Consider the following 10,259-nt stretch of genomic DNA (forward strand, 5'->3'; position numbering starts at 1 on the left):
TGGGATGGGATGGGATGGGATGGGATGGCATGGGATGGGATGGGATGGGGTGGAATGGCATGGGTTTGGATGGGACGGGATCCCTGGGATGGGATGGGATGGGATGCCATGGCATGGGATCCGCGGGATGAGATGGGATGGGATGGGATGGGATGGGATGGGATCCCAGGGATGGGGTCCCTGTGATGGGATCCCTGGGATGGGATGGGATGGGATGGGATGGGATGGGATGGGATGGGATGGGAAGGGATGGGATGGGATCCCTGGGATGAAATAAGATCCCGGGGATGGGATCCCTGGGATGGGATGGGATGGGATGGGATGGGAAGGGATGGGATGGGATGGGATGGGATGGGATGGGATGGGGTGGGATGGGATTGGTTGGGATGGGATGGGATCCCTGGGATGGGATCGGATGGGCTCCCTGGGATGGGATGGGATGGGATCCCTGGGATGGGATGGGATCCCTGAGATGGGATGTGTTCACTGGGATGGGATTGGATCCCTGGAATGGGATGGGATGGGATGGGATGGGATGGGTTCCCTGGGATGGGATGGGATGGGATCCCTGGGATGGGATGGGATCCCTGGGATGGGATGGGATGGGATCCCTGGGATGGGATGGGATGGGAAGGGATGGGATGGGATAGAAAGGGATGGGATGGGATCCCTGGCATGGGATGGGATCCCTGGGATGGCATGGGATGGGATGGGATGGGATGGGATGGGATGGGATGGGGTGGGATGGGATTGGTTGGGATGGGATGGGATCCCTGGGATGGGATCGGATGGGCTCCCTGGGATGGGATGGGATGGTGATCCCTGGGATGGGATGGGATCCCTGAGATGGGATGTGTTCACTGGGATGGGATGGGATCCCTGGAATGGGATGGGATGGGATCCCTGGCATGGGATGGGATCCCTGGGATGGGATATGTGGGATGGGATGGGATGGGATGGGATGGGATGGGATGGGGTGGAATGGGATGGGTTTGGATGGGACGGGATCCCTGGGATGGGATGGGATGGGATGCCATGGCATGGGATCCGCGGGATGAGATGGGATGGGATGGGATGGGATGGGATGGGATGGGATCGGATCCCTGGGATGGGATGGGATCCCTGGGAGGGATGGGATCCCTGGGATGGGATGGGATGAGATGGGATGGGATGGGATGGGATCCCTGGGTTGGGATTGGTTGGGATGGGATACCTGGGATGGGATGGAATCCCTGGGATGAAATCCGTGGGATGGGATGGGATGGGATGGGATGGGATGGGATGGGATGGGATGGGATGGAATGGGATGGGATGGCATGGGGTGGGATGGGATGGGACGGGATGGAATGGGATGGGATCCCTGCGATGGGATGGGATGGGATGAGATGGAATGGGATCCCTGGGATGGTACGGAATGGGATCCCTGGGATGGGATGGGATACCTGGTATGGGATCCCTGGGATGGGATGGGATGGGATGGGGTAGGATGGGATGGGACGGGATGGGATGGGATCCCTGCGATGGGATGGGATCCCTGGGATGACATGGGATGGGATTGGATCCCTGGGATGGGATGAGATGGGATCCCAGGGATGGGATCCCTGGATTGTGATCCCTCGTATGGGTTGGGATCCCTGGGATGGGATGGAATCCCTGGAATGGGATCCCGGGGATGGGATGGGATCCCTGGGATGGGATCCCTGGATTGTGCTCCCTCGTATGGGTTGGGATCCCTGGGATGCCATGGGATGGGATCGGATGGGATGGGATGGAATGGGATGGGATCGGGTGGGATGGGATTGGTTGGGATGGGATGCGGTCCCTGGGATGGTATGGGATGGGATGGGATCCCTGGGATGTGATGGGATCCATGGGATGGGATGGAATGTGATGGGGTGGGATGGGATGGGATGGGTTGGGATGGGATGGGATCCCTGGGATGGGATGGGATGGGATCCCTGGGATGGGACCAGATGAAATGGGATCCCTGGGAAGGTTTGGGATCCCTGGGGTGGGATACATGGGATGGGTTACTTGGGATGGGATGGGATCCCTGGGTTGGGATCCCTGGAATGTGATCCCTCGTATGGGATGGGATCCCTGGGATGGGATGGGATCCCTGGGATGGGATCTCTGGGATGGGATGGTATCCATGGGATGGGATGGGTTGGGATGGGATGGAATCCCTGGGATGGGGGCCCGGGGATGGGATCTCTGGTATGGGATCCCTGGGATGGGATGGGATGGGATGGGATGGGATGGGACGGGATCGGATGGGATCCCGGGGATGGGATGGGATGGGATCCCTGGGATGGGATGGGATCCCTGGGATGGGATATCTGGGATGGGATGTGATGGGACGGGATGGGATGGGATGGGGTGGGAAGGGTTGGGATGGGCTACAATGGGATGGGATTGGATGGGATGGGATGGGATGGGTTTGGATGGGATGGGATCCCTGGGATGGGATGGGATGGGATGGGATGGGATGGGATGCCATGGCATGGGATCCGCGGGATGAGATGGGATGGGATGGGATGGGATGGGGTATGTGGGATGGGTTGGGATCCCTGGGATGGGATGGGATGAGATGGGATGGGATGGGATGGGATGGGATGGGATGGGATGGGGTGGGATCCCTGGGTTGGGACTGGTTGGGATGGGATACCTGGGATGGGATGGAATCCCTGGGACGAGATCGCTGGGATGGGATGGGATGGGATGGGATGGGATGGGATGGGATGGGATGGGATGGGATGGGATGGGATGGGATGGGATGGGATGGGGTGGGATGGGATGGGACGGGATGGGATGGGATCCCTGCGATGGGATGGGATGGGATGGGATTGGATGGGATGGGGTGGGATGGGATGGGATTGGCTACAATGGGTTGGGATGGGATGGGATCGATGGGATGGGATTGGATGAAATGGGATCCCTGGGATTGTACGGAATGGGATCCCTGGGATGGGATGGGATGGGATACCTGGTATGGGATCCCTAGGAAGGGATGGGAGGGGATGGGATGGGATGGGATAGGATGGGATGGGATGGGGTAGGATGGGATGGGATGCGTTGGGATGGGATGGGATCCCTGGGATAGGATGGGATCCCTGGGATGGGGACCCGTGGATGGGATGGGATCTCTGGTATGGGATCCCTGGGATGGGATGGGATGGGATGGGATGGGATGGGATGGGATGGGATGGGATGGGATTGGATGGGATGGGATCCCTGGGATGGGATGGGATCCCTGGAATGGGATATCTGGGATGGGATGTGATGGGACGGGATGGGATGGGGTGGGAAGGGATGGGATGGGCTACAATGGGATGGGATGGGATGGGATGGGATGGGATGGGATGGGATGGGATGGGATGGGATGGGATGGGATGGTATGTGATGGGATGGGATGGGATGGGATGGGATGGGTTTGGATGGGACGGGATCCCTGGGATGGGATGGGATGGGATGCCATGGCATGGGATCCGCGGGATGAGATGGGATGGGATGGGATGGGATGGGATGGGATGGGATGGGATGGGATGGGATGGGCTTGGATGGGATGGGATCGGATGGGATGGGATCGGATGGGATCCCTGGGATGGGAAGGGATGTGATCCCTGGGATGGGATCCCTGGGATGGGATATCTGGGATGGGATGTGATGGGACGGGATGGGATGGGGTGGGAAGGGATGGGATGGGCTACAATGGGATGGGATGTGATGGGATGGGATGGGATGGGTTTGGATGGGACGGGATCCCTGGGATGGGATGGGATGGGATGCCATGGCATGGGATCCGCGGGATGAGATGGGATGGGATGGGATGGGATGGGATCGGATTGGATGGGATGGGATCGGATGGGATCCCTGGGATGGGATGGGATGGGATCCCTGGGATGGGATGGGATCCCTGGGATGGGATGGGATGGGATCCCTGGGATGGGATGGGATGGGAAGGGATGGGATGGGATAGAAAGGGATGGGATGGGATCCCTGGGATGGGATGGGATCCCTGGGATGGCATGGGATGGGATGGGATGGGATGGGATGGGATGGGATGGGGTGGGATGGGATTGGTTGGGATGGGATGGGATCCCTGGGATGGGATCGGATGGGCTCCCTGGGATGGGATGGGATGGGATCCCTGGGATGGGATGGGATCCCTGAGATGGGATGTGTTCACTGGGATGGGATGGGATCCCTGGAATGGGATGGGATGGGATCCCTGGCATGGGATGGGATCCCTGGGATGGGATATGTGGGATGGGATGGGATGGGATGGGATGGGATGGGGTGGAATGGGATGGGTTTGGATGGGACGGGATCCCTGGGTTGGGATGGGATGGGATGGGATGCCATGGCATGGGATCCGCGGGATGAGATGGGATGGGATGGGATGGGATGGGATGGGATGGGATGGGATGGGATGGGATGGGATGGGAAGGGATGGGATGGGATGGGATGGGATGGGATGGGATGGGATGGGGTGGGATGGGATTGGTTGGGATGGGATGGGATCCCTGGGATGGGATCGGATGGGCTCCCTGGGACGGGATGGGATGGGATCCCTGGGATGGGATGGGCTCCCTGAGATGGGATGTGTTCACTGGGATGGGATTGGATCCCTGGAATGGGATGGGATGGGATGGGATGGGATGGGATGGGATGGGATGGGATGGGATCGGATGGGATGGGATGGGATTGGATGGGATGGGATGGGATCCCTGGGATGGGATATCTGGGATGGGATGTGACGGGATGGGATGGGATGGGGTGGGAAGTGATGGGACGGGCTACAATGGGATGGGATGTGATGGGATGGGTTTGGATGGGACGGGATCCCTGGGATGGGATGGGATGCCATGGCATGGGATCCGCGGGATGAGATGGGATGGGATGGGATGGGATGGGATGGGATGGGATGGGATCGGATTGGATGGGATCGGATGGGATCCCTGGGATGGGATGGGATGGGATCCCTGGGATGGGATGGGATCCCTGGGATGGGATGGGATGGGATCCCTGGGATGGGATGGGATGGGAAGGGATGGGATGGGATAGAAAGGGATGGGATGGGATCCCTGGGATGGGATGGGATCCCTGGGATGGCATGGGATGGGATGGGATGGGATGGGGTGGGATGGGATTGGTTGGGATGGGATGGGATCCCTGGGATGGGATCGGATGGGCTCCCTGGGATGGGATGGGATGGGATCCCTGGGATGGGATGGGATCCCTGAGATGGGATGTGTTCACTGGGATGGGATGGGATCCCTGGAATGGGATGGGATGGGATCCCTGGCATGGGATGGGATCCCTGGGATGGGATCCCTGGGATGGGATATGTGGGATGGGATGGGATGGGATGGGATGGGATGGGGTGGAATGGGATGGGTTTGGATGGGACGGGATCCCTGGGATGGGATGGGATGGGATGCCATGGCATGGGATCCGCGGGATGAGATGGGATGGGATGGGATGGGATGGGATGGGATGGGATGGGATGGGATGGGATGGGATGGGGTGGGATGGGATTGGTTGGGATGGGATGGGATCCCTGGGATGGGATCGGATGGGCTCCCTGGGATGGGATGGGAATGGATGGGATCCCTGGGATGGGATGGGATCCCTGAGATGGGATGTGTTCACTGGGATGGGATGGGATCCCTGGAATGGGATGGGATGGGATCCCTGGCATGGGATGGGATCCCTGGGATGGGATATGTGGGATGGGATGGGATAGGATGGGATGGGATGGGGTGGAATGGGATGGGTTTGGATGGGACGGGATCCCTGGGATGGGATGGGATGGGATGCCATGGCATGGGATCCGCGGGATGAGATGGGATGGGATGGGATGGGATGGGATGGGATCCCAGGGATGGGGTCCCTGTGGTGGGATCCCTGGGATGGGATGGGATGGGATGGGATGGGATGGGAAGGGATGGGATGGGATGGAAAGGGATGGGATGGGATGGGATGGGATGGGATGGGATGGGATGGGATGGGAAGGGATGGGATGGGATGGAAAGGGATGGGATGGGATGGGATGGGATGGGATGGGATGGGATGGGATGGGATGGGATGGGATGGGGTGGGATGGGATGGGATTGGTTGGGATGGGATGGGATCCCTGGGATGGGATCGGATGGGCTCCCTGGGATGGGATGGGATGGGATGGGAAGGGATGGGATGGGATGGGATGGGATGGGGTGGGATGGGATGGGATTGGTTGGGATGGGATCGGATTGGATGGGATCGGATGGGATCCCTGGGATGGGATGGGATGGGATCCCTGGGATGGGATGGGATCCCTGGGATGGGATGGGATGGGATCCCTGGGATGGGATGGGATGGGATGGGATGGGAAGGGATGGGATGGGATAGAAAGGGATGGGATGGGATCCCTGGGATGGGATGGGATCCCTGGGATGGCATGGGATGGCATGGGATGGGATGGGATGGGATGGGGTGGGATGGGATTGGTTGGGATGGGATGGGATCCCTGGGATGGGATCGGATGGGCTCCCTGGGATGGGATGGGATGGGATCCCTGGGATGGGATGGGATCCCTGAGATGGGATGTGTTCACTGGGATGGGATTGGATCCCTGGAATGGGATGGGATGGGATGGGATGGGATGGGATGGGATGGGATGGGATGGGATGGGATCGGATGGGATGGGATGGGATTGGATGGGATGGGATGGGATGGGATGGGATCCCTGGGATGGGAAGGGATGTGATCCCTGGGATGGGATGGGATCCCTGGGATGGGATATCTGGGATGGGATGTGATGGGACGGGATGGGATGGGGTGGGAAGGGATGGGATGGGCTACAATGGGATGGGATGTGATGGGATGGGTTTGGATGGGACGGGATCCCTGGGATGGGATGGGATGGGATGCCATGGCATGGGATCCGCTGGATGAGATGGGATGGCATGGGATGGGATGGGATGGGATGGGATGGGATGGGATCGGATTGGATGGGATCGGATGGGATCCCTGGGATGGGATGGGATGGGATCCCTGGGATGGGATGGGATCCCTGGGATGGGATGGGATGGGATCCCTGGGATGGGATGGGATCCCTGGGATGGCATGGGATGGGATGGGATGGGATGGGATGGGATGGGATGGGATGGGATGGGATGGGATGGGATGGGGTGGGATGGGATTGGTTGGGATGGGATGGGATCCCTGGGATGGGATCGGATGGGCTCCCTGGGATGGGATGGGATGGGATCCCTGGGATGGGATCCCTGGGATGGGATGGGATCCCTGAGATGGGATGTGTTCACTGGGATGGGATGGGATCCCTGGAATGGGATGGGATGGGATCCCTGGCATGGGATGGGATCCCTGGGATGGGATATGTGGGATGGGATGGGATAGGATGGGATGGGATGGGGTGGAATGGGATGGGTTTGGATGGGACGGGATCCCTGGGATGGGATGGGATGGGATGGGATGCCATGGCATGGGATCCGCAGGATGAGATGGGATGGGATGGGATGGGATGGGATGGGATGGGATCCCAGGGATGGGGTCCCTGTGATGGGATCCCTGGGATGGGATGGGATGGGATGGGATGGGATGGGATGGGATGGGATGGGATGGGATGGGAAGGGATGGGATGGGATGGAAAGGGATGGGATGGGATGGGATGGGATGGGATGGGATGGGATGGGATGGGATGGGATGGGAAGGGATGGGATGGGATGGAAAGGGATGGGATGGCATCCCTGGGATGAAATAAGATCCCTGGGATGGGATCCCTGGGATGGGATGGGATGGGAAGGGATGGGATGGGATGGGATGGGATGGGATGGGATGGGATGGGATGGGGTGGGATGGGATGGGATTGGTTGGGATGGGATGGGATCCCTGGGATGGGATCGGATGGGCTCCCTGGGATGGGATGGGATGGGATCCCTGGGATGGGATGGGATCCCTGAGATGGGATGTGTTCACTGGGATGGGATTGGATCCCTGGAATGGGATGGGATGGGATGGGATGGGATGGGATGGGATGGGATGGGATGGGATGGGATGGGATGGGATGGGATGGGATGGGATTGGATTGGATGGGATGGGATCCCTGGGATGGGATGGGATGGGATGGGATGGGAAGGGATGGGATGGGATGGGATGGGATGGGATGGGATGGGATGGGATGGGATGCCATGGCATGGGATCCGCGGGATGAGATGGGATGGGATGGGATGGGATGGGATGGGATGGGATGGGATATGTGGGATGGGTTGGGATCCCTGGGATGGGATAGGATGAGATGGGATGGGATGGGATGGGATGGGATGGGGTGGGATGGGATCCCTGGGTTGGGACTGGTTGGGATGGGATACCTGGGATGGGATGGAATCCCTGGGATGAGATCGCTGGGATGGGATGGGATGGGATGGGATGGGATGGGATGGGATGGGATGGGATGGGATGGGGTGGGACGGGATGGGATGGGATCCCTGCGATGGGATGGGATGGGATGGGATTGGATGGGATGGGGTGGGATGGGATGGGATTGGCTACAATGGGTTGGGATGGGATGGGATCGATGGGATGGGATGGGATGAAATGGGATCCCTGGGATGGTACGGAATGGGATCCCTGGGATGGGATGGGATACCTGGTATGGGATCCCTAGGAAGGGATGGGAGGGGATGGGATGGGATAGGATGGGATGGGATGGGGTAGGATGGGATGGGATGCGTTGGGATGGGATGGGATCCCTGGGATAGGATGGGATCCCTGGGATGGGGACCCGTGGATGGGATGGGATCTCTGGTATGGGATCCCTGGGATGGGATGGGATGGGATGGGATGGGATGGGAAGGGATTGGATGGGATGGGATCCCTGGGATGGGATGGGATCCCTGGAATGGGATATCTGGGATGGGATGTGATGGGACGGGATGGGATGGGGTGGGAAGGGATGGGATGGGCTGCAATGGGATGGGATGGGATGGGATGGGATGGGATGGGATGGGATGGGATGGGATGGGGTGGGATGGGATGGGATTGGTTGGGATGGGATGGGATCCCTGGGATGGGATCGGATGGGCTCCCTGGGATGGGATGGGATGGGATGGGAAGGGATGGGATGGGATGGGATGGGATGGGGTGGGATGGGATGGGATGGGATGGGATGGGATCGGATTGGATGGGATCGGATGGGATCCCTGGGATGGGATGGGATGGGATCCCTGGGATGGGATGGGATCCCTGGGATGGGATGGGATGGGATCCCTGGGATGGGATGGGATGGGAAGGGATGGGATGGGATAGAAAGGGATGGGATGGGATCCCTGGGATGGGATGGGATCCCTGGGATGGCATGGGATGGGATGGGATGGGATGGGATGGGATGGGGTGGGATGGGATTGGTTGGGATGGGATGGGATCCCTGGGATGGGATCGGATGGGCTCCCTGGGATGGGATGGGATGGGATCCCTGGGATGGGATGGGATCCCTGAGATGGGATGTGTTCACTGGGATGGGATTGGATCCCTGGAATGGGATGGGATGGGATGGGATGGGATGGGATGGGATGGGATGGGATGGGATGGGATGGGATCGGATGGGATGGGATGGGATTGGATGGGATGGGATGGGATGGGATGGGATCCCTGGGATGGGAAGGGATGTGATCCCTGGGATGGGATGGGATCCCTGGGATGGGATATCTGGGATGGGATGTGATGGGACGGGATGGGATGGGGTGGGAAGGGATGGGATGGGCTACAATGGGATGGGATGTGATGGGATGGGATGGGATGGGTTTGGATGGGACGGGATCCCTGGGATGGGATGGGATGGGATGCCATGGCATGGGATCCGCTGGATGAGATGGGATGGCATGGGATGGGATGGGATGGGATGGGATGGGATGGGATCGGATTGGATGGGATCGGATGGGATCCCTGGGATGGGATGGGATGGGATCCCTGGGATGGGATGGGATCCCTGGGATGGGATGGGATGGGATCCCTGGGATGGGATGGGATCCCTGGGATGGCATGGGATGGGATGGGATGGGATGGGATGGGATGGGATGGGGTGGGATGGGATTGGTTGGGATGGGATGGGATCCCTGGGATGGGATCGGATGGGCTCCCTGGGATGGGATGGGATGGGATCCCTGGGATGGGATGGGATCCCTGAGATGGGATGTGTTCACTGGGATGGGATGGGATCCCTGGAATGGGATGGGATGGGATCCCTGGCATGGGAT

The sequence above is a fragment of the Sturnus vulgaris genome, chromosome W, assembly GCF_052056855.1.
Source record: "Sturnus vulgaris isolate bStuVul1 chromosome W, bStuVul1.hap1, whole genome shotgun sequence".
Lineage (NCBI taxonomy): Eukaryota > Metazoa > Chordata > Aves > Passeriformes > Sturnidae > Sturnus > Sturnus vulgaris.